General features: G+C 38.2%; 2 pseudogenes; both read right to left on the bottom strand.

Moving 5' to 3' along the window:
• LOC149162846 (alpha,alpha-trehalose-phosphate synthase [UDP-forming] 5 pseudogene) overlaps positions 1–21,637 on the bottom strand; it is a 33,979-nt pseudogene extending 12,342 nt beyond the window's left edge.
• Positions 21,638–23,901: 2,264 nt separating this feature from the next.
• Positions 23,902–24,880, bottom strand: LOC149162845 (uncharacterized; annotated as a pseudogene).
• Positions 24,881–26,073: the final 1,193 nt, after the last annotated feature.

Below are 26,073 nucleotides of genomic sequence, written 5' to 3'. Positions count from 1 at the left end.
TGAGAAATGTCTCCTTTCCCCATCATGTTTAAAATATCTATCCATTCATCTCTAATGGCTTTCAATAATAGGGCTTTCAAGGTTTCCTCATCTAAATTACTCATTTTTGCTCTCTTTAAGTTGTATTGAAATCTTTCAAGTAAATCCTCCAAGTTTTCATCTTCTCTTTGCATCATCTTGAATACCTCATCCTTATGATTGGTGGGCATACAATAATCCGGGTATCTATCCAAAAATGTTTGTTTCGTATCATTCCAAGTCCTAATAGATTGAGTGACTAATCCCATGAACCATTTCAAAGCAGCTCCTTTCAATGTTGAAGGAAACAGTTTGAGTTTTTGAGAGTCTTCCATATAGTCATAGGTTCGGCACAAGACTTCAAACTCAAATAGAAATGTTTCAGGATCCTCACTTCGCAACCCATAAAAGTTTGGGAAGACAGATGGTGAAATGTTTTTCATTGTTGTATTTTTTTTCTCATTAACTATAGGGAATCCAAATGAGTTATCTCCTTCCCTATTTCCCCCATTGTTACCTCTACCTCCTCCATTATTTCCTCTTCCTCTACCTCTACCCCCTTCCTCCAAATCCATCTACTACTTCCTCTATCATGATAGTTTCCTCAGAGTCTTCTGGTTCTTCTATTAATGGTGAACGAGGGAGAGTTTCTCCCTTTCCCTCTTCTTCAGGTGATTCTACTTCTTTGATTACAATATGTTCCCCTATAGAAGTGAAGAAAGGTTCTTCTCCTAGATTAGATTTAGTAGATAGTGTGGGAGAATCTCCTAATTCGGCTGTTGCCCCTTGAATTCCAAGAATCCTAAGGCTAGGAGTATGAGTTGGAGATGATGGAGGTGTATCTTGTTTATGCCTTGAATTAGCTGGAGTTGTGAAAATCAAACTTTTGGCCCTAGCTATAAACCTTCCCCTAGAATCTCTTGCCCTATGCATGTCATTTTTTATTTGTTTTATTTATTTTTATTTTTTAATTTGGGCTAATAATTCTCTTTCTGATCTTCCAGGTCACACTAGGTGCAAGAATAGAGCATAATCAAGAAATTATTGAACTAATAACTCTCTTTTCTAATCCTTCAGATCACACTAGGTGCAAGAGGAGAGCATACTTCAAGAAGTTATCAATTTTCCCTTCTTCTTTTTTTTTAAGAGATCGGCTACCTAGTTACACTTCCCCGGCAATGGCGCCAAACTGTTTAGTCAATTTAGTATGTCCTAAATTGCTACATTAATTATCAATCCGGGAGTCATAAACTAATGAAGTGTGGCACACTATATGTGCAAGACAAACTCCTTCTTACTTTTTATTGTTTTCAATTTTTATTTTGTTTTGGAGTTTTTATCTTTGTTTATCGCCTAATGTGAATGGGAAATCCTATTCCTGAGTTTTGAGAATACTTTATAAGGCAAGTATGGATGTAGATATTAAGGAAATTATGTCATTTATGATGATTTCCAGAGCTTAACACTTCAGAGGATCTCAAAACATATTAGTGATGAAATTAATACTTGGACAAGAATGTAAACGTGCAGCTATTCAAATCAAATGAATAATGAACTATTGATCATGAAATCACTATCTCTGCTGCTCATCTAAATACAGAAAAATAAGTTAAGCTACTACACTCAAACAAATCAAAAACTGCAAACTAGTAAAAGTAAAATCAATTCACTTCACTTATAGTCTGATAGCTCGCCAAGTAGTCTTTTCGGGGTTAAGCTATGGCTCTAAAGATAACTTCAATAACATGAGGAATTGATATCTAAACTAACTAACAAAGCAAATGAAAATAAAATCAAGTCACTTCACTTATAGTCTGATATCTCGCCAAGTAGTCTTTTCGGGGTTAAGTTATGGCTCTGGAGATAATGTTAATAACATTAAGAACCTAATATTTAATTGCAGAAAAATAAAAGTAATATCAAATCACATCACTCATAGTCCGATAGCTCGCCAAGTAGTCTTTTCGGGGTTAAGCTATGGCTTTGGAGATAACGTCAATGACATGAAGAATTTTATATTTAAACTAACTAACAAAGAAATTGAATAAGACTGAGATCAAAGCATAACTGGAATTGAAAAGCTGAGAAAACAAAGTCATCAAAGAGGCAAATCTCATGTCACTAGTTATTGCAAAAATTGTATGAAAATGCCCGGACCTAGCCTATCCTAAAACACACACTGATCAGTGTTAGCAAAAATATACAATGCTTGAAAAATCATGTACATGAATGAAACATTAACATCATAACTAACTTATGAAATATACATAGGTGAATAAACTATGAAATATCTACAATGGAAATAAGACAACAACATATAAAAACTTTACAAAAATAAAGAAACAAAACCTCAGCCAGCAGGGGCCCTCTGCACAGCCTTGGTTAACACACTGTCAGTCTGGAATTACGCTCACACAGTCATGTAAAACAAAGTCTTGTTATATTGCAAAACAGAGGAAGGATCCTCTTGTTACAATAGCAGGGCCAATGTCACGGCACAGTGCATGAACTAACAACAAGATTACCTCCAAAAACTAACTAGCTACATGTGTTTGCAAATGCGTTATTTATAAAGGAAATTACATAACAGTTTTCCTATGAAACACCTTCAACAAAGGACACGTAAAAAACAACATCCGTGAGCTTAACATGATGGTTGCCAAGATCATTCAATCTACCAAAAGGTGGCTGTTGGATTTACATTGTGGGGGTAGTCTACAGCTGTCAAAGTGTAGCCATGGATCTAGGAATGGCCTTGGAACCTTCACGTGTTGAAAACAGAGACCTGTTTGCCATAGAACTCCTCGTTTGACTATTGTTTGACCAAGGCTTTCCTCTACGAATTTAGCTGAACCAATAGGACCTGATCCATGTCCAGATCATTCCTAAACTGCCCACGTGCCTCATTTTGCTTGATGACACCTGTAACCTAGAGATAAACAAAAACAACTGCGGAAATTCAAGTCAGCTGCGGAAAGTGGCTGCATTCCGCAGCTGATGAGCAGAATCGAAGTTAAATAGCAAACACAAAAATATAGTTAGAAAACCACTTAAATGCTCTTTTAGAATCAATATGTAATGATTTTTGATAGCTTGTGGGGCACTAGTGAGGGGAAAAAGTCTAGAAAAGTGTGTAGAAGAGATGTAGTTTCAGGGCTCAACAACTACAATCCATGGTAATCAAATAATTTAATATTGGCTATTCCATGATTTGAATTTCATGTTTATAGATTAGAGAATAAAATCTGACCAAACAGTTTAATCTTGGCAGATCATAGTTAGGTAGAGAAAATAAAAGGAGCTCATAGCTTAATCTGAGCCCTTAGATGATATAAGGTTAGAGTTAGAGAGTTTTCTTTATGTAAGAAAAATAGATGAATAAGGGTTTGCTAGCTTAAATGCACCTTAAGAAATGAAAAAAATATGTTAGAGGTGAGAAATGGGTAAGTAGAATAAAGGTTACTGAACTACAAAGTTACTTGGGTCAAAGAACATGCATCATGCTTATATACATCTTTCAACATGTATGGTCAACTATGAAGGCAAATACAAAGGTTTACTAGTTCATGTGATTAACTTCCCCTCATTCACTTATCCCCTTTACTTACTAATTTCCTATCAACAATTATGTTCTAAATACTTTTAACCCTACAGTAAAAGACGCTCAGAGCATTTCTCTGACTTTTGGAGGGACCAGACCCTCAACTTAATGACTTATGGACTCAAGTGCTAGAATCCCCTTCATAAACACATTACCCCTTCAAAAAAATCCATTTCCGCTTATTACCCTAAAAAACCCCTTTTCCTAAGGTTTAACCCCAATTTACCTAAGAAAAGTAATACCCCCCACCCCCCCATGTAAATCCCTTTCGCACAAAAAACCCACAAAAAAGCATTTTTCCTAAGTATAAAGCTAAAATGCACAATTGCATGCCTTTTGCCCTTTTAACTTAGGAAAAAACCCTTGCCATCGCTTTTCATATTAATTAACTAATTTTATTATATAACTCCCCTATAACCCTTTTCTCATAAATAAATTAAAACCCTATATAAAATACCCCAACCCCTTAGTTTTAAATAAAAACTATATAAACTACCCATATCCCGACATGAGTAATTAATCCTGGTAGTTAACCCTACCCCATCGCCTAATCCTATCATTAAGCGGCACTCGATCACTTAACCCAGGGTTTAAGCCTAAAATAATTCCCAAACCACCCTGATTAAACCCTTGGGCCCCCCTCAACTCCCTTTTATTTCCCCCCGCGCAGCTCTCCCACCAAACTACCATCAGATCTCAATCCCGCAGATCTAACAACCTACATTCATATCGGTCGAACCCGATCACCTAACTTTACCCGCCTGATAAGACGATTTTCCCCCGACCCTCGATGGCTACGTGTCACGCCCTAAAGCACATCAGGTGACCCCTCCTCAAAACCGCCCACGCCTCTAAAGCGGTGCGAGGACCCTCCAATAACACTTCTCCATCATTCCTATAAATCACCCATCATTCAAAAATATGAATTTCGTGCCATATTTCATAAGTTTTCCCGTTAAAGTTTAAACCTCGAAAAACCCATGTTTTCTCACTTTTCGCCTGTTTTACTGTGTAAACCTATGAAACCCTTCAGCACCACCCTGTCCCTCTGCAATGCGATTTCACCTCCATTTATGCCTATAACACTGCCCTGAGACCTTACCCAAGCATCCCTGTGCTAGAAAGCCATCAAGAGCCCTTCATTGCAGACTGGTGTTTTCTTAAAAATTATTGAATTTTTCAGGTTATCAGACTAAGATCGAGCTTGGATAAACAGTTCTGATACTAGTCAAAGAACCTGTTTACTCCAAGACTCGGACCAGAAACCTATTAAAAGACCAAATTCAGAAGGAGAAGACCAATTATACGAGGAACAAAAGATGAAGACCCTTACACACAGAGCCAAGAAGAAGACAAGGAATAGAGCAGTGACAGTTTAGAACAAAGTAACCAGACCAGAGATGCAGTTAGAAGACAAGTAAACAAACACACTGAAACTTGATCGATATCCACTTTCGATGCTGAGACATGAAAAAACATAAGAATTTACTGTTGAAAAACACAGTAAAAGTTAAATTGTAACAGTGAAAGGAAGAAACACAGAAAGGATAAAGACAGGTCATAAGAGTGAAAGAGTATCAGATGAAAGACAGAAGTGAATAAAACCTCCAACACAAATGAATTCAACAGTAAAGAGCATAAAGAGCTAGAAACAAACCATAATAGCCAGCAACACCACAATAAAAGGGACAACATGAAATCAGTTCATTAGCTACCTCTATCTTCCTGCGATAAGATATTTGTAATTCCTAGATTAAATCTCAAGTTAGTTTGAGATATTTGTAATAACACGTTAGTATAAATACTTCACAATCTGAAGCATGTGGGGTGGATTCTTAGACATTTCTATAGACTGCTTGATTGAAAGACAATAAAAGCTATTGGAGCATTAACTGAGCCAGCAAGCTGGATTAGTGAATAAAGACAAGATATTTCAAAGGATTCATGTGCAAAGGGAAGTGCAAACAAGTATTTTCTCACATTGTTGTTATCTCTTAAAATTTTCATATTGTTGATCTAAATCTGGATGCCATAACTGGAAGTATTATATCATAATTTGTTTAATTACACTCTACTATAACAGTTAGGCAAATATATGTTTTCTACAAATGATCTAAATTAAGGAATTCTTAATTTCTCCTTAGTTCAGGTTGTTTCTTTTAATCTATAAAAGGATTCTTAATTGCCCTTTGTTTCTGACTACCCCCCGTTCCTTGTTTCAATCCTAGTCTGAGAATTCTTAATTGCTCTCTCACCCTGGTTAAAACCTTTTCCACCCCTATGGCCTAAAGACCTGCACTCTACTCTGCTATCTTGCCCTTTGAACATTCCCTTTAATGAGTTGATCTAGTTCTGTTGCCCTTCTTTTGACACCATATGCCCAATGGTCTAGAGACATCATTCTATCCATTTGTTTCAAGGATTCCACCACCCAATCTTCAATACAAATAAAAATCCCCCGAAACCTTAAGAGCTAGCCTAATATCCAAACAAGCAAAGCTAAATCATATAGAGAGAGCCCTCTCTGAGCATCAGGAAGGCTAGATCCTGATCTCTAAAAGTGGTTAGTGGTTACCCCGATGATCTCCTTATTTAAACTTGGGAAATTACTGGGTGATAACACATACCAAGGGTCGGATGATGAGATCAGAAACAAAGACTCATCCAGAATTAATGGTTCCGTTGTTGAGTCGATGGAGGTAGAGGGAAGGTAAAAAAGAAGCTCGGAAAAAACTATAGATTTATTTGACTTGGATTTGATGAATTCCAAATCAAATTCTTGAAAAATGACGATCCATTTTGAATATTTTCCCCCAGCAATTGACGTGACAAGATGTATGTCACAGGGATGCAATCCAAAATGACAGTGGTCTTTCAAAGCAGGATATAATGGTGAAATCTCTGTACAACTTGAACAGAAGCCAAAGCTAGCTTCTCAACATAAGAATACTTAACTTTCATATCATTGAGATTACGAATCAAATAATAGATCGGATGTTCAATCCGATCTTCTTCTTGGACTAAAATCATAGCAATGGTTGTATCTGTAGCAGCGAGACACATGAAATAGTCATTCTGATAATTAGGGGAATACATTGATCCGGATTTAAACAGGAACGCAATAGATTACAGAGATAACCATAAATACAGAGATGCGATAACCATAAATACAGATATGCAGCGGAAATAATACTTCATTTCATTACTGTAAAATACTGAAATATGTTTACAAACAGAAATGGAAAGAAACCAGCTAGGGCGATGGTAGCTTATCTCTGAGAAGAGATGTGGCGGCTACATGCCTCTGAACTGTTCCGAACTGTGTTACAATGAGGCTCGAAGGCCTATTTATTGTTGAGAAACAATGGAAAACCCTTCACATCCCGAAACCTAACCCTTGGAAGATGAAACGCCAAATTGTGGGCCCCGTTTGGGTAAATTGGTACATCAATTTCCCGGGGTCGTAACTTTGGCATACGATCTCCGTTTGACGCGTACGATAGCTCGTTAGAAAGATCTATCCGAGTACTACCACTTTGGGAGGCAACATTGGTCTACGACCCATGTTGCCCCAGAATCCCAAAAAAAACGTCTTTTAGGGCCTCAAAACGGCTCCGGAAGTTCGGGACCCGAAAAAACTGCTAAAAATAGTAAACTGTGGTGTAATTTAGGAAACTGAAAAGACTGAAAGAGACAGTTGTGGGGGTCCAAATGGGTTGGTGGGTGGCCACCAACATCCACCTGGATCATTCCTCCCCCCTTAGGAAGCAATGGTCCCCATTGCGTTGAGTTCCTCCATCTGCTGAACTTGTCCTGCAATCTCTGATGTGTCCAGTGATGGTGGGAAGCATGGTCGACGATCGTCCACATTGAACACTTGGTGCAGGCGAATGAATGGAGGAATGATGTGCTCCAAAGAATTGTTCCCCATAGCCTTGGTACTGTTGTAAGGACCATGTCTGAGTGGTCTGAGCTTCTGATGGGTTCTGGTAAGGCGTTCCTTTTGTCGATGCAACCAGACTTTGTTGCCCACCTGAAACTTGTGTGGTACGCATGTGGGTGAGGAGAAGTTGTTCCTGTGTTTTGTCATGACCGTATCCCTTTGTTGCTGCTGCTGCGTGGAGGAACCCTTTGCAGGGGTCATGGATGTAGCAACGATCTTCCCCTTACTTTGGGAGTGAACCAGACAAATGAATTTCCTGGTCTGTGATATGAGCTTGCTGCCTTTCTTGGTAGTGATCAAAGATGTGGCGATAGGTGGGGCTACCTCTGGTATCCTGTATAATGAATTATTCAAAGAAATAATGACAGCACGAGGCCTGGACTCATACACAGCATGTCGCCTCCATAAGTATGGCTGGCCTAATAGTACATCACAAACATCCAGAGGTGTAACATCACACAATACCTCGTCTGTGAAGGGCTTGATGCTGTAGGGAAGGCGGCACTGCTGGTGAACTTTGAGATCTCGTCCTTCATGAAGCCACCCGATACTGTACGGCTGTGGGTGTGGTGTAGTCGGTAGGCCCAACCGCTTCACGACCTCTGCTGAAACCAGGTTCTTTTGGCTACCACTGTCGACAATGAATCGCAGCGGTGAACTCTTCACCCACATCTGTGAGTGGAAAAGACGCTCCCCCTCCTCTGGATCTTCGGGCTCATTTTTCTTGATCTTGGCGGTGGCAACAGTGGCACTGGGATCCGCATCAATGATCTGCTTCCCTTTGCCATTCCCCTTGTCGGGTTCTGGCTCAGGATCAGAACATGCATCTGATTCGGAAGCCTTCAACTCGGCCACCAGCGACTGCTTGGTCCGACACTCACTTGTGTTATGAGTGGGACTTTTGTGGAACTCACACCACTTTCCTGTGTCCTTCTTCGGCTTTGTGGTGTTGTTCTTTTCTTGTGGCTTCGACGGGTTATCTTGGGTCACCCCGCCTTGGCTTTGTCCTTTGGGCTTCGGATTTGCAGATCCAAAGTCTCGCTTCTTCTGTTTGAACTTTTGCTCGATTTTAACAGCGTATCGGTACGCTGTGCCGAGTGAGGGGATGTTCAAGAACCCCATCTCTTCCTGGATGTATCTGTGTAGGCAGCCACGGTATTTGAGTACCAGATGCAGCTCAGAATCTTTGATACCCAACTGTGTGCGAAGGGTATGAAAAATGTTTGTGAACTCTGGCACATCTTGGTCTCGTCCCTGCCGCAGTGTGGTCCATTTGATGTATTTGTCTTCATAGCTTCCGACAGGGTAATACTGCTCTTTGATGGCATCCCGGAATTCATTCCAAGTGGGTGCGGCTGAAAATAGTGAGCCTGTACTTTCGTCCTTCTGCTCGCAGTAGGTTTCCCACCAGTCCTTGACGTGGGGGGCTGCTTTGAGAAGAGCGAAAACAATCTTTTCCCGACTTGAAAATTCATGAACAGAAAAATACCCATCTAGCAGATTTAACCATTTATCTACGGCATCTGCGTCTATTTGACCCTCGAAGATGGGGATTTCAAAATTAACTTGTACCTTAAACGGTGTGGCATTTCCAGAGTCGCTGTTGGAAGTCGATGCGTCGCCTCTGGGTAGCCGCTGAAGAATCTGCGCAAAGCTATCCATCATCGCGTTCCTTTGCCGCTCGAGCGCTTCTTCAAGCAAAATTTTGATAGGATCTCCTGCCCCCTCGTCTTTCTTCTCATCCGCCATGGGAGGCCGTCGGGATTTTCGAGGCTGGTCTTGCAAAGGTTCGACCAGTTCAAGCCCTAACTCCTTATATCCCGACCTCGTTGGGGACATGCAAAGAAAAACAGAGAAAAAGCAGACCGCTCTGATACCACTGATCCGGATTTAAACAGGAACGCAATAGATTACAGAGATAACCATAAATACAGAGATGCGATAACCATAAATACAGATATGCAGCGGAAATAATACTTCATTTCATTACTGTAAAATACTGAAATATGTTTACAAACAGAAATGGAAAGAAACCAGCTAGGGCGATGGTAGCTTATCTCTGAGAAGAGATGTGGCGGCTACATGCCTCTGAACTGTTCCGAACTGTGTTACAATGAGGCTCGAAGGCCTATTTATTGTTGAGAAACAATGGAAAACCCTTCACATCCCGAAACCTAACCCTTGGAAGATGAAACGCCAAATTGTGGGCCCCGTTTGGGTAAATTGGTACATCAATTTCCCGGGGTCGTAACTTTGGCATACGATCTCCGTTTGACGCGTACGATAGCTCGTTAGAAAGATCTATCCGAGTACTACCACTTTGGGAGGCAACATTGGTCTACGACCCATGTTGCCCCAGAATCCCAAAAAAAACGTCTTTTAGGGCCTCAAAACGGCTCCGGAAGTTCGGGACCCGAAAAAACTGCTAAAAATAGTAAACTGTGGTGTAATTTAGGAAACTGAAAAGACTGAAAGAGACAGTTGTGGGGGTCCAAATGGGTTGGTGGGTGGCCACCAACATCCACCTGGATCATACATTAATGGTGCTCGGATCAGGGTATCTTTGAGAGCATCCAAGGAAGCTTGCGCAACCTGGTCCCAATGGAAGGGAATTCTGTTTTTCAAAAGACGAGTGAATCCTTTAGCCATTTCAGCATAGTTGGGAATGAATCTCCTTAGAAAGTTAGCCTTCCCTTGGAGTCTCTGTAACTGAAGTAAATTGGAAGGTGGAGGCAGATCAAGAATTTCCTTAACCTTCAGGGGGTCGAGTCAAATTCCTTCTTTCGACACTAGGAAACCAAGCAAACGACCAGAACCAACACAAAACAGACATTTATGTGGATTGAGTTGAATTTTCTAGTGTCAGAACCGTAAAAAGATGGCTCTCAAATGTTGCGGGTGATCAACCCATTTCCGTGAATGGGTAGGTAAGTCATCTAGATAGGGTTGAATGATGTGTTTGATTTCATGGAAGGCATAATTCATTACTCTCTGAAAATTTTCCCTAGTGTTCTTCAAACGAAAAGGGAGTTTACTATATGTGAATGTGCCATAGGGACAAATAAAGGCAGTTTTATATTGGTCTTCTGGGCAGATATTGATCTGATTATAGCAGGAAAATCCATCCATAAATGAAAATATTTCATGTCCGATGCATTCATCAATTATCTGGTTGATAAAGGGAGTGGGATAGTTTTCTTTTGGACAAGCACGATTAACATCCCTATAATCAACACACACTCGTATTGTTCCTTGTTTCTTCATGACTGGAACAATATTGGAAACCCAATTGGTAAGAGGAAAGGGGTATATGAAACCAGCATGCAAAAGTTTTTCAACTTCTTCTTTTATGGCAGCAGCCTTCTTCGGATGAACAAGATGGAGGCATTGTCGTACGGGCTTGACATCAGGATACATTTTAATATCATGTTCAACTATACTAGAATCAATACCTAGCATTTCCTCATATGACCAAGCAAATATATCATGGAATTCATGAAAAGGAGCATGGTCAGTTTCAAGTTCCGATGGAGAACAAGATTTTCCAACATCGATGTTTTCTACAATTTCAGGTTTGGTCAAAATATTGATAGAAATGGTTTCTTCAATATTCGATAAGTTTCGTTTGGAATCGAATGTGTCTATAAATACAAAATTTGAAAGGAAATCAACGATTGAAGGTCAATTTAGTTCATTTGGAATATCTTTTATGTGATCTAGAAGATGGGATCGATGATGATAATCTACCCATGGTTCTTCTTCTGTCATCATTGATTGGATGATTCCTTCATCAGTAGAAAATGTACATGAAAAAGGATCAGAGGAAGTACCATATTCTAACGAATGATCAACCCATACAATCGGTGATGATGGATTTGGATTTGTTGCGCAAGACAAAAATATTGATTGCTATGCAAGATCAATTGGGCTTAGCGGCATGGTTTCATTATGCATATCAACTTCAGAATTATTGGAAATATTCCATGAATTAGATGAATTGGAAGATATCATGTTGCAAATCTCAACTTTTGCAACTTCCGCTGTTTGTGATGGTGACAGTAGTGAAAAAGTGCCCATTAGGGAAGAATCTCTGAAGAGACCTACTCCAATGTTCTAAAGAGATAGCGGAGGTCCGTGAACTAACAGAACGCTCCCAGTTGCCTGTGAACTAGAGGCGAAGAAGGCAAGTTGTTTTATTACTGCGATTCCACCTTTATGAGGGAAAGCGATCATACGAAAGTATGTCGAAACCACAGCAGCCATAGCATAAACCCATAGTCTTCCTAGTAAAATATTGTAGTCAAGGGGTCCATCAACGACCTCAACTTCAACAGTTACAGTTTTTCCCCTTAGTTCTATTTGCATGTTACTTAAAATTCCACAAGGTGTATAAATGAGATCGTCAAAAAATTTTAACATTGTAGGTGATTGTGACAATGGTGGTGAGGCACGTGTTTTCCAGCAATTCATTGACATGATACAAGTAGATGTGTCGTCGTCAATAATGGTTCAGTGAATGAGGTGATTCAAAGCATTTACTTGGATCAAGAAGGCTAATTGTGCTGGTACTTGTGGCATGTAACCCGCATGGTTAAAAAATACGAGATTGGAATCCGTTGGATCAATTCCACCAATTGTTGACAATAAAGCATGCTTTTGGGAGGGACAATTTTGAAGCACCTCAATCTTCGACATAGAGAAGGTAACTGAGACAAATCTTCTACTATGTTATAATTTTGTGCTGCTTGAGATTGAGGATTGAATGTAGATTTATGAACAACTCCCTTCGGTGGTTTTATTGTTAACTCTGGTGCAATGGGTGGTGGAATGGAGTCAGACGAAGTCGAAGTCGAAGTATTGGGTTGATCTATAGCCTAGTTATTCGACGATGACAGTGGATTACCATAATATTTACTTGGTGTAGTCACCAAAACATTAGTCTTACGCTTAGTGGCAGATAGCATAAGAACTTGTGAAGTGGAAGCATGATCTGTAGCAACCAAATGAGTCTTTGGGTTAGGAAAAGGGTCTGTTAACACAACGAATGTACTACAAGCCTTAAGAAGTTTTGAGACTTCAGAGCAGTGAGGACAATCTCACATAAAGTGCTCCTCATTACAAATTAAACATGGGTAACAAGGTTTCCTTGCCAGAGAATAGGAATCAGATGATTTCTCTTGAGGGGGAGGATTTTGTTTCTTTTTGGTTTTCCCCCTTTTCTTGCTTCCAAGTTTCTTTTCATTTTTACCTTTTTCAGATGACATGACATTTATTTCGGAAGTGAGTGTATTATTAGGTGTATTAGAGGTTTGATTTGAAATAGCAAGTGTTTGACTAGATGGTCTACTTGCTGTTTGAGTGCTTGAAGAACATGTCACACTGTCACCGCCATGAGAGTCCTTACTGGATGGAGGTGGTGGAACAGTAAATGCTGGTCTAGGTGCATTTGGAATCTTATCATAGAGCATGCCATACTAGGTGTAAATCAAGTCTAAGTATTAGGCAGGAAAAATTACTTGCTCTTCAGTAACAACTCCTCCTTTAACCACATCCTCGGTGATATATGGCAATAAGTATTTAATAAACCACTCAGCTAAAATCTGACTAGGAACAAAAGTTTTGACCATTCGATGACGACAACGCCACTCATGAATATGATCAGAAATGTGAGTAGCAGTGGTCTATTTAAAGTTGGTCAACAGTTCCGTTCCAGTTTCATATCTGATGGGTAACTAGAAATGGGTTAAAAATGTAGTGGCTAAGGCTATGAAGTTGTCAAATGAAGCTCGTGGCAATTCAATATACCACTTTGCAGTCGGACTAGTGAGCATTCACTGGAAAAGATGTAGTCTTACTGAATCATCATTTAGGGAGTTGGATGAATACCATAAATGAAAATTCATACCATGATTGGACAGATCTTCTCCATGGTTTCCATTGAACTTAAGAATCTCATAAGGCAATTTGTGTGGAATGACCAGCCACCAAGCTTAATAAAGAATGGGATCATTAGTAAGCCGATTTAAATTCGGTAATTCAAGTGTTGCGACAAAAGGCAACTGTCGATTTAGGTCGGGTTGAGCGTAACCAGGGTAAGATGGAACTGCCTGGGAAATAGGCCTTTGCATACCAGCATAAGGAAATTGCTATCGGTAACCTTGATAGGGGTAGGTTTGTTGAGAATATCTAGTATAAGGTTGTTGTTAGGAACCAGAATAGATTTGCTATTGACCAAAACCATCATAGACTTGTTGACTAGAACCTCGGTAAGCTTGTTGTTGACCAAACCTAGCATAGGGTTGTCGACCAAGTCTAGGATAAGTTTGGTACTATTGGAATTGATGTTGTTGGTATTGTGGCTGCCACGGTTGTTGATACAATGGTTGTTTCCCACCATTATAAGTTTGACCAGGTTGTGGATAAATTGGACCAGTATAAGTCTGAGTCATCCTAGTTAATAGTAAACTGTCCTAAGGTTGTTGGATTTCATACACAAATGGTTGTTGTAAAATGGTCTGAGAAGACTGAGTCTGTAGACTTGAAACTTGAGGGTAAGAGGTTGAAGGATTAGCTTACAAAGGTTGAGATACAATCAACTGGGATTGCGACTGTGGTAAAGTCTTAACAACAAGCGTAGTAGGTATGGATGAAACAAGTCGTATTGGTTTTGATGAATACACAAGCCTTGGTTGAACAGGCATGGTAGGCTGCCATTGACAAACAATCATTCCAGAATAAGTTGGACCTAAAGATGATGGTATATTGCCATATGGTGACCCTCCAGAGTATGGAGAATAAGCAGATTGGGCATATTTTTCTCCATATGGAGGTAATCTGGTGTTAAGTGGATACATTGGATGGTAACCAGATGGAGCAGCTTGATATTGACTTGATGGATCAAACTGTTGAGTATCCGTAAGTGAAGAACTAGGTAAAATTCTTGTGGACGACATGGGTAAAGACCATGGACTAGAAGAAACACCGAAGTGAGTTCCAGATAATGATTGGTAACCCAGTGGGATGGATGGACCACCATACAGATGTGACTCAGGTGTTGTGGTAAACATCAAAGATGTAGCAACAGTAGATGTTGTCACAGTTGTAACAGATGATACAGTCTGGGATGTTATTTCAACCATAATCAAATGACCCAATAAATGTCCTAATGAATCTACGAGAGTTTGAAAGTAAACAAGATCAAGACGAGTAGTATAAGTTAACCGAGGAAAAGAAGGATAAATACTTCAATAGCAATCAAACCGGGTGGAAGGATTTCACCATCAGGTTCATAAGAAATTTATGGTGTTTGACTCTGCGGAAAGGAGAAGTCTCAATAGTTACAGATGTCTGAAGATAAACTGATCGATCTTTTTCCAGTACGGGAACAACTTTTGGTTGTTCAAATTTAGGATCCAAGTGTTTTGGTAAAAGAACAACAAGTTCAGGATGAATTTCTTGAACAACTTCTAGTTAAGGATCAACATTTTGTTGGACAACTTCAGTTACCATTTCACTAAGTTCACTTTCAGTGTCCTCAGGTAATTATAGAGGTTCCACTTCAGTAAGAGATAAACCAGTAATAGTAGGAGTAACTTGAATCGCAGTACGTACTAGTATAGGTGACTCTGGTAAATCAGATGAAGAACCAAAAGTTTGTGATGTATTGGACTCAGTTAAATGAGATCGCTTTCGCCGACTAGGTGTAGTTTCAGCCAGTAAAGGCGGTTTATTCGCTGTCCTACACGAACGATGGGGTAAAGGTTGATTTTCTTCCATGATTGCTGATTGATTTTATTATAAAAATAAATAAACAAAAGGAGGGTAATCTAGGAAAAATAATTACCAAGTAACTATGAACTGTAATATACCGCCTCAGAGGAGCCTAGGACTTAACATATGTGTAGGTAATCTCCTCGAATGTTATTTTCGGTGTATCACAATATACAAGGTGGCCGACTCAGTTACCTATGGATGGATAGCAACCTAATGTAGTCCTCCCAAATATACCCAAAAGTATGTGGAGGCCCAATTCGTATTAGCGTTGTCTAGTGTGAAACCGCACAGTGAGAGCATTCCCTTATACATTTTGTACTATAACACCGCTCGATATACCCGAAAGTACGTGGATGAGATATGAGATACTTACGTATGTGGAATGAGGTATCACACTTGGAATGTATCACAGACCGTTAGTGACAACTACTATGTTTAACGAAGCCGAAACATGTCTCTAGCCTAGACCTCTAAATATTATTCGTTAAGTTACAATGCTCCATTAGGTTAATTGAGATAAATTTTAGTTGATCTTGTTTAAAAGTTTGCCTTTCAGGTTCACCGCGTGATGTTTCTGAAACTCGTAGAATGCAACTAAGATGGGAAACATTCTTTTCATTTGATTTAAACAATGAAAACCGTAACTAAAAGGGATAGAGCAATCATAATCTTTAAACAAATAACATAGAGGACATCTAATGCAACTTTCCCTATACCATTCCTACATGCACACACAAACTTCTAAATTCATTATGCATGTTTTTCTTTTCATTCCTTTAATTTTTAGATGAAGATAAAGAAACTAAATACACAAATGATCAATAAATGCTTTTCACAAGAAACGAAGACTTTACGACAGTTTCTTTTTCAGAAAAATAAAGACTAATCAATGTAAACTAACCTTGGGATTGATTCGACAATGATAAAGAAAACATAAAGAAACATTGAACAAACAAAGCCAAAGTGGGCATGGAAAAGAAATGCTAATTTGGACTTTAGGGACAGAGAAACGTTGACCATTCAGCAAACAAGATGTGAAAAAATTCGGAAAAAATCAAGCAAAAAGATGGGCTTTTGGCTTGACAGGGACCAACGCAGCCCTGAGTGGGAGACAGTTCTCTAGGTTAAGGCTTCTCTGCAACGCACTGTTTTAAGAACAACAATGTGTTGATACCAGAGAGCACTATCAACACACAAATAAGCACACATTTTGACCAAACAAGCTTCAAAATGACTGAATATAGGTAAATGAACTCAGGCAAAGTCTATTGGTGCTGCTAAGACAAGGGATAACTACTAGGAATGATGGTCGTTCCCCAGTATGGTCGCTAATTTGTTATAAAGAATTTATACCTATGGATAATTATATCTCCCCTAAGTGGGTAGTTACACTTAGCACAACTGAAGTAACGATGTTTAACCTTTTCCTACAATAAACATATAAGATAAAAGAACCTACTAGTGATCCTTCGCTTCTTTTGATCTCCTTTGAGTTTCTCCCGTCTCTCCCGCTCAAATGGAATTCGCTCAATTGGCACCTGCCAACATAAATAGAAGACGACAACAATCAAATCATATGATCTATTTATCGTAAACAAATGGAATCAACAACATTTCAACATACATTCATCATATATATATAGACAAAAGTATTGGAAAAGGAACAAACAACATTATTGATTGATGGAAGGAGAAGTTACACCCAATGTGGTTCGATCTCATGTTACTCAGCCAGCTTAGTCCAAGCCCTCATCACACCAATAGCAACATCAATCTAGCAGCATAACATCACTTTGACAATGATTTTAAGTCTCTAAACCAACAATACTTCTCTATAATATCCAATCCCCTAGGCTCTATGATGGGAGGCCAATTTATAGATGAATGCAAGTGGTTTTGTCATTAATATGGCATTGAATGGTTTTCCATAATTGGATGATTAGTTTCCATGTTCAAAGGGATGAGAGGATAGAGGATTAGATGATCCAAGGCTATCCTAAGTCGAGCTCATCTTGATAGGATAGGAGTTGGGTTCCTTCTAGAAGGCTCTAGAAAGGAGGAATATACTTAGGATCCAATGATCATTTCAAGGATTCTCGCCCAGTGCAGGCTTGAGTGGGCTTAAGTGCTCTACAACGCAGCCTTGAATGGGGCTACCTACTCTGCAGAGCACTTACCCCTGACCAGGGGTGCACTGGTGACCCAAGGAAGCACTTCAGCGGGGTTTGAAGTCAAGGAACTCTCATGGATGAAAGCACCCAATGAGGTGCCATGTCTAGTGCATGTAGCAACTGAATTAGGGTTTGATAGACCCTATTTACACTAATCTGATCGTCGGGAGTGATGTACCCAAATAGACCTGTAAATGATGGGCTAGGCTTTCTTGGTTTACACCTTCGGCCTCCTGCTTGATATTTTTGGGAATCCAAGAAGACATAGATGGAGAAGAAGCAAAGGCATATGGGGCAATGAATTAAATGTATCGATAAGAGCTTTGATTACAAAATTTAAGAATTTAATGTATATATATAGGGATATGTTATGGTTACTTAAATTTGGATTTTTTATAAGAGATGAAAGCTTACTAATCTGAAGCTTTTCAAAGAATAAAATGCCATACCTACATTGGAAATTAGAATTGAAGTTATCTTTCCCCAAATCTAGTTGGGTAGCATATGAATTTACTCCTACAACTGATAACTTTGGGAGGGCATAGGATTCATCCTAGGTAGCCAATTTTCTAATGGAACTAATATGGATCATATTATTTCTAGGTGTAGGAATGGGATATAGAATTGTATTCCTGGCACAACATTAAAGATAATGCTAACTGGATTTTCCACTGCCTTTGTCTCTCACAAATCAACTATCTCAACAAATTTGTGTTTCAAAAAAGATGGTTTTTTGACAACCTCCATATTGAAAATGAACTTTGTTTCCATATTAAACAACTTAAGCCTTTAATAGAGGGTTGCTAGCCTCAAAAGCTATGAGAACAATTTGATGTCTGCTGCCTTAAAAGTCAAGCTCTGATGGAGAGTTGAGGTCACTCTAGGTTTAAATTCAGTAGCATTCTCTAGGTTCAATGTTGATGTGTACTCCTTGGACTATTCAAATTTGCTGCCTTAAGTACAAAATCTCTTCCCAAATGTATTGATGGGCTAGGCTTTCTTGGTCTACACCTTCGGCCTTCTACTTGATATTTCTGGGAAGCCAAGAAGACGTAGATGGAAAAGAAGCAGAGGCATATTAATATCACTCATTTAAATTTGTAACAAAAAAGAACATGATACACACAATTATACAAAGACAAAGTTCTATGTAAGTTTGTACCTTTGTAGATAAGAGATTTGTATGAATCAAGACGCACCACTCTGAATCCCAATCCAAATCCTAACCTATAGCATCGGCTTCGAGAGTGCTCTCTACAAGTTCTTTACAAGTCTCTTATGAAACTCTGGGCCCAAAAGGCGACATCATGAGTGTTGACATACCTAAAATGCTTTTCATGTCTCATTTGCTTCTCAGCATCTGGCATTGTAATGGCAATATTCATAGCATCAGCTAAAGCTTCAATATTCCAGGGATTTACACGAATAGCTCCACTTAGAGGGGGGTAGCATCCAACAAACTCGGAAACTACCAACATACTTTCTATAGGTTATCAAATGTGATTCCAAATCTGGCATCTAGTTCTATAATACCTTGCCTGCAAACAATGTATTCATATGGGATCAAATTCATACCATCCCGAACATTCTGCAATTGTGTAATATGCAACCCTTTCATGCAACAAAACATGTCTCTACACCAATTCAACAGGTTGATATCTTTCAGTTCCGAATGACTCATTTATCCTTTCTGAGGTGACAGATATCTCCTCCTGGACCTCCAAAACATCTCTACCTCGCTCGCGTGTAGGGTTGAGAATTTGCACCATGACCAATTTACCAACCAATTCTGGGTGCTGATACAGAAGTTTTTCCATTGCCAAAAGTTTCAACCCTATGCCCTTGAAAATGTGCATGTCATCAATCCCAAAAGCACAATCTTGCCCTCATACTTTGCCTTCAACTCACTAATCCGTCACTCGGTATCAGCAAGCCTCAATACACCCTCAAGCTGACTCATATGTATGCCCACATGCATAATCTTGATCCCCACAGTGCACCCATAATACTGCAGCCCTATATACCCTCTCTTGGACTCATACTCCAATCCCAACATCCTACTGCAATAAGAAAGAAAGTACCTCGCATAATCGAATCTATGGAACCCAATCAGATCAACATTGAGTAGACCCCTCAGAATCTCTTCACGCACCGAGTGTGGTATATCTCATAGGAGGGAAATGGGTTCCAAAGGAAGAAGCACCTGGAAGTAGTGTCTAGCAAGGGTAATCCAGGTAGTGTCGATTAATGGCGAGGTTGATCCGTGTGACTATAATTTGTAATTAAATTTCTAACTAACTTAATACAAGTCAAATCAATAGGATGGGTGAAACTATTTTAATCATCTAACACCTAAATCAAGAGCCCATGAATGTACATGTACAGTGAGAGGGAAGTTGATTTTAGAGGAAAACGCCTTACAACGTATTATCCAATTATAATTTTAATTACATTTTATTAGTTCATGCACTAAATTATATAATATAAATTTTAATGTCCATGGGGCTTTGGATTGACAGTGAATGGGTGCAATGTTAAGGCACTCCTTGCGATTGGTCACTGGTTCAAATCCCCGTGGGTGCTTACCTACCAAAAGAAAATAATATAATTTTAATAAAAACAAATTCTAATTAAACCTTTTACAAGGTGAAGCTATATAGCTGAGATTTACTTGACAGAAAATGGAGAGTTACTTGGATAGAGGCTCATTAGACCGTTCGTTTTACACGGTGAAGCTATTTAGTTGGCCATTTACTCGACCGAAAAATAAAAATTTACCTGTACAAAAAATCAGTTACAATACAATGTAACAATGCTATTTCAATAAAATCTAAATCAAAATATGGAAAGGTATTTGTGCCAACGACATCGAGGAGGAAAAGAATGATAAAAGAAAGATTATAGAAGTATGGATTATCAAAGATCGTTTCATTATGACACGAGGTGAATTTCTACAAAAAGATTCGATGTGTTTCATTAGGAGAATTGAGAGAACCAATGGTAAAACAGCTGCTTTTCTAAATAACACAAAAGTCAATGGGACGATTGTGTGGCTAAATCCATTGAACCAACACAGATCGTACAAAATGAATCTGAACTACGGATTTTGAAAGATTTTAACCATAACTGTGAACCAGGGAGTTTGAGAGTTTTTAACAATGGGAGAATTGAGAGGATTGATGAAATAAAGTAGAACATTCAACAAGACATCATGCATAATTTTAAGGACTTTCAATCTCAGTCGTAATTTGGCTAAAATTATTTTATCATTGAGGTTGTATTCAATCCAAAATACAAATGGGAATTTATCATTGAGCGTACCTTCCTGGGATGATATATTTATTTCGTTTCTCGGGGAGAAGATACAGACACAGACAGCTGTTGGATTCCTTTTTGCTAATAGGAAGTATTCATGTATGTATTTTTAGAGGAAATCTAACAATAACTACATTCTTCTTCACTTGAAGTACACTGTGTACTTCATATTTTTATTTTATGAAAAAATATGATACAAAATCTTCAAAATAAAATATTCTCTTGGTCACCTATTTGTTTTACTGCGTTTGAACAGTGTATTCCTCTGGTTATTCCTAACAAAAGCTCTAGAGATTTATTCATAAAGACGCTGTGTACAGCTTAGCAAGGGTATATGACGACAATGAGCACAACTCATGAGGATTTGGGTTACAGTAGATGTGAAGTATGTAGATCATGCAACATATTTCTTCTACAAAGGGCCTTATAAATGGTTCCATCGATCTAGAGTCTCTGGGCAGCTAAATTGGCTAATGCTATACTGAAGTCTAATGATTGCAGGTTCAAAATTTTATATTTTACTTTGGTCCGGTGTTTGGGCAGTGTGGTTCGCTTACAAATTATACTGAATTATAGTAACAATGATGGAATCAACCCCCATGTGACAATGGTCGAATCTACCCCTGTGATAAGCCTGCCCAGTTGCCTCTTCCTCCAACCAACTGACAAGAAGAAAATGGAAGGAAGAAGTTCCATCTGCCCAGAGTAGGTACTTATAAGCTCTTTCAAACAATACCTGGGGCAGGTAAACACTGCATTGATGATTCGTACTGCACAGTACCTCGTATCGGAGCTGACAATCTTCAACAACGCCATGTGTTGTAGGGTGTGGGCTAAGTGTACTTCCCACTACCTGGTATCTGAACTGACAATCTTCAAGACGCGAGTGGGTTTAGGGAACTCAAATTCAGGTGAAAGTGTGTTTGCTGACGAGGCGGGGAACCCAGGGGATGAGGATGACTGTGACAAAGCGTACTGCCCAATACCTTGCCTTAAAATGCTATAGAATTTATAGAAGGGAAGAAATTATTATCAACATGTATATACATAAGCTTTTTGATTGGGTAGTGAAACATAGTTTCCCTAAGTTTTGTATAAAGAGTTTTATTGAGCCTATTTTAAAGAGTGGAATAAAAGCATTACATATATTTATATGAACATTATGGTTAGTCATATTTTAGCCTAGTTGTAGTTGTATTGATTTTTTTTTTAAAGAAGATTATTATTTGGTTTGAAAGCTATGGTAAAAGAGCTAAAAGCCAAGAGATATCATTCACCAGTGAACCATCTTGTTACTCTTAATATTTTGTAATAATAAAATTAACCATTTTTTTTGTTGACTTGAGAAAAGTTTTTGACACAATTCCTAGAACAAAGTTAAGGAAGAGGATAGAAGAGATAATCGTTCCACTGGTTGGGGGTTGCTATGAAAAGGTTGTATGATAATGTTATTGCAAAGCTTAGGATGAAGGAGGGTTCATCCGAAGAAAATCAGAGTCAAACAAGGTTGTCCCTTATCCCCTACTTTTTTTGGCATATATATTGATAAGCTACATGAGTGTTTAGAGATACAGTTGTTGTTTGTCTTGCTCATTGGTATGGTCATAAATCTTTTCCTTTATGCTGACAACATTATTCTTTTCGCAAGGAGCCATTATGATCTCATCTCAGAAAGCAACTCACAATTCCTCAAGATTTCTACTTCAAGATGAATATGATTGTTAATACCAACAAAATTGAAGTCATGATAATTAAATTCAAAAAGACCACTTATGATGGTTTCATTTATGACAACATCTCCTTGGAGAAAGTTCCTTCATACGAATGTATGGGAATCTACATCAATCATAAGATCAATTGAAGTTATAACATTAAGAAAATGATAAATGGAGGTTGGAAAGCTTACTATGGGCTTGAAAACAATTGTAAGTTAACACATCTTTGGATTTGGGTTTTAAAAGAAGAGCCCCTACTTAAGACTCTCATCAGTATTGTTATTTTATATGGATATGAGGTTTGATTTTGCAATATATCTAAAGAGACGATGGAAGAAGATTCAACAAATCGTAAAACGATTTATAATCTGCAACCTCAAGATTAAAGGAAATACTCCCTACCCTATCCTCTTGACTGAAATAAACAATTTCTTCATTGAAATCATGGCTATGACTAGGTGCTTTATGTATAAGAAGAGGTTATACAACATGGACCTCAAAAGGTTTCCTTAAATTTCTTCTAACTCTAGCCAAAACCCCCACTTTCGACTGAAGCAAGGGTGGCACTAGAATGTTGAGTCTTGGTTGGACCATTGGAGAATAAAGTAGAATATCATCATTTTGTAGACTCTAGATGATATTAAAAATATTATTATTCCCAAATTTAAGGAAAAAATGTGGGGCAATAAAGAGCCCGAGTGAGAAAGGGAACTATTATATTATAAAGAGGCAAACAAGCCCAATCTCAACAGCCAAAATTATTTTTCTATATTTTTCTATCTTGACTAGTGTTAAGAAGAAAATGAACATTTCCAATACAAGAACTAATTCTCATAAGTTTGAAAGTGAAATTGCCCATTAGAAATGAACATTGCCAATATAAGAACTAATTCTTATGAGCTTCAGAATGAAATTGGGCATTGGCCAATTCCCAAAAGAACATGAGATGAAAGAGTTTGTCACTTATGCTATTCTAAAAGCGTTGAAGATGAAAATCACTTAGATTGTCCATCTTATACTCATTTCAGTGTAAATTTTCAAAATATTTGTCACAATACTAACCTTCTTGACATTTTAAGCTAGTTAAACTATGATGATTTGGGAACCCTTCTCTTATATCATTTTTAGAATAGAAATAAAAATGTTAAAAAAATCTCATTAATCTCTTACTTTCTTTAGGGCCATATAAATCTTAGTAGACATTAATCATCATCTAATATCCCTATATAAATCACAATTATCTCTGAACTTGAAATTAAAAAATGTTTTATTCAATTTTTTCCAAAAAAAAAATAAAAAAAATAAAAATAAATATATTTAATCAAAATCTGTAAATTTAATCTTCTTTGAGATAAGTGCGAAAAAATTAACGGATTTATGCAAAGTTTATGTTGAGGGGACCAACTGATCAGGGACTTCGATCATGTCCAGCGATAACTATACAAACGAATACATAGACAGTTGGGTTATCAGTTCACATGTATTCACGTGAAAGCTTGCCTGTGGCTACTAGATGGTCCCGACGTCCAAACAAGCAAAGCTTCCGGGGCTGCCGAGGCCAAACGTCGCGGACGACAGGTTCCGACACCTGGGACTAGGTTGCAGGCAGTACAGACTATATAGCGTTGGGAGAACTCGACGTCGAATCCCGCGAATTCTTCTTCGACTGCAAAAGGAACGTTGGCGAGAGGGGCGAAGCGGCGGGCTTCTCCACCTGGGTCCTCCTTTCCGCCTGCTCAGCGAGGCTCTCCGCCAGGTGTCTGTACGCCAGGCTAATGGGAGACGCAGATCTATAGTCCGCCCATGTCCAATCCATCGGAGTGAAGTCCATCAAGGGCGAGAACAGGATCGGGACTGGGGACAGGGGGAACAGATCGGAATTTAAACGTTGGGCGGAGGTAGGGCCGAGCGGAGGCGGAGCGAATTTCTTCAAGCGGCCGTTGGAAGCTGCGGGAGGTGCTGGCGTCGCGGGTTCGAAACCGTTCCCTGTGAGTTCCTGTACCCGCTCTCGAAAGCACGATCGGTGAATGTGGTAAACCTTGGGAGCCGGGCGGGGCGTGGACTTCTTGGTTATCTTGGATGAGCCTTTGCTCACGCTCAGCCGTTCCGCCATTCTCAACCTATATGCCCGCGCTTTGTCTTCCAGTTGCATAAGCTTTTCCAGGGTAGTAGAACCGTGTCCAACCTCGTTCGGCTCCGAATTAGAATTGGCTCGCCACAGAGCTACGGCGGCGGGCAGGGGGTACCATTTTATGGTGGAGTGTGCGCTCATCCCATTGACTTCATTGTCATGTGAGTACGTCTGAATGACAAAGTTGGTTGGTGTACGTCTTTTCAGGCACATCATCGAGAAGGTATGGTGTGTATCTTAAAACATGGGCGTCTGAGCGTTCGCGTCTCTTTTTTGTTTCCATTCGTACACAACGCAAGTTCGCAGAAAATACTCAGATCACAGCAAAGTGGGAAGTGGAACTGTTGCATCTGTGGGTTTTGACTTTTTCAGTTTCAATGGGTAAATATAATTTTGGATGGGATTGTTAATATATTTTGTTTGCATGGTATATATTACGCAATTTAAATTAGTGTAGTTATGGATAAACATCAATTAAGAATAAATATCAAAATATTTATTTTATGATACATCTTAATCATAATTACTAATTAATTTACAATTTTATTTTAATTCATTATATATGTGTTTTAATTAAACAAATTTGTTTTCTATTTTATTATGGAAATTTTCAATTTATAAATGAGCCAATACTATAACTTATTAATACAACATGTTTCAAAAATCATAACTCATTTTAAGTTGAAAAAAATCACTACTCACTTTACATAACACTGCTTCATATCATTGTTTTTTTAATTAAACAATTTAATTAAAAAGAAAAAATAATATAATTACTTTGAAGATATGAAACTTTGATTTGTCTATGCCATTAAGAATATCCCATGATGTTCTAGGGAAGTTAAATCTTTACTATCTACTTAATAATTATTGATAATTATATTAAAATTTTGGAAACCCTAAAATAGAGACATTTATTAATGTAATTATTTATTTTAATATTTTTAATAAAAATAACAATTATAAATTAATTTAATTATATTTTTTTAAAAATATTTTCAAGATGTAATTATATATATACTAAATTAATTATAAAGAAAAGTAATAAAAAGTAATTCATCAAAATAAGTAATGTGATTTTAATTTTGAAATTTAAAAATAAATTAATGAAAAGAAGTAATGTAATTTTTATAATTTTAATAAGAAAAATAATAAGGATGAGGTGCATTGCTAATTCACTCTATGATGTGAAGGTCACTAGAATTCTTTGGGCAAAAATCCAGTGGTGTTAAGGGCTTGTGTGGCCAAGGCACGATGCAATCCCCTCGGAAATGAAAATTTTAATCATAAAATCTCATTAATTATCTTTTGATAGATAATTATCTTTTAAATAAAGTTTCTAGAATTTTAATTTAATAATCAATAATTATTATGTAAATGGTAGAGATGTAAGCTCCACATAATAT

This window comes from Pinus tabuliformis, chromosome 5_2 (assembly GCF_031772625.1).
Source record: "Pinus tabuliformis cultivar Carrire ecotype Pingquan chromosome 5_2, CPIR1, whole genome shotgun sequence".
Classification (NCBI taxonomy): domain Eukaryota; kingdom Viridiplantae; phylum Streptophyta; class Pinopsida; order Pinales; family Pinaceae; genus Pinus; species Pinus tabuliformis.
Note: the sequence above shows the minus strand (reverse complement) of the source record. Positions and strands in the feature narration are given on the sequence as shown.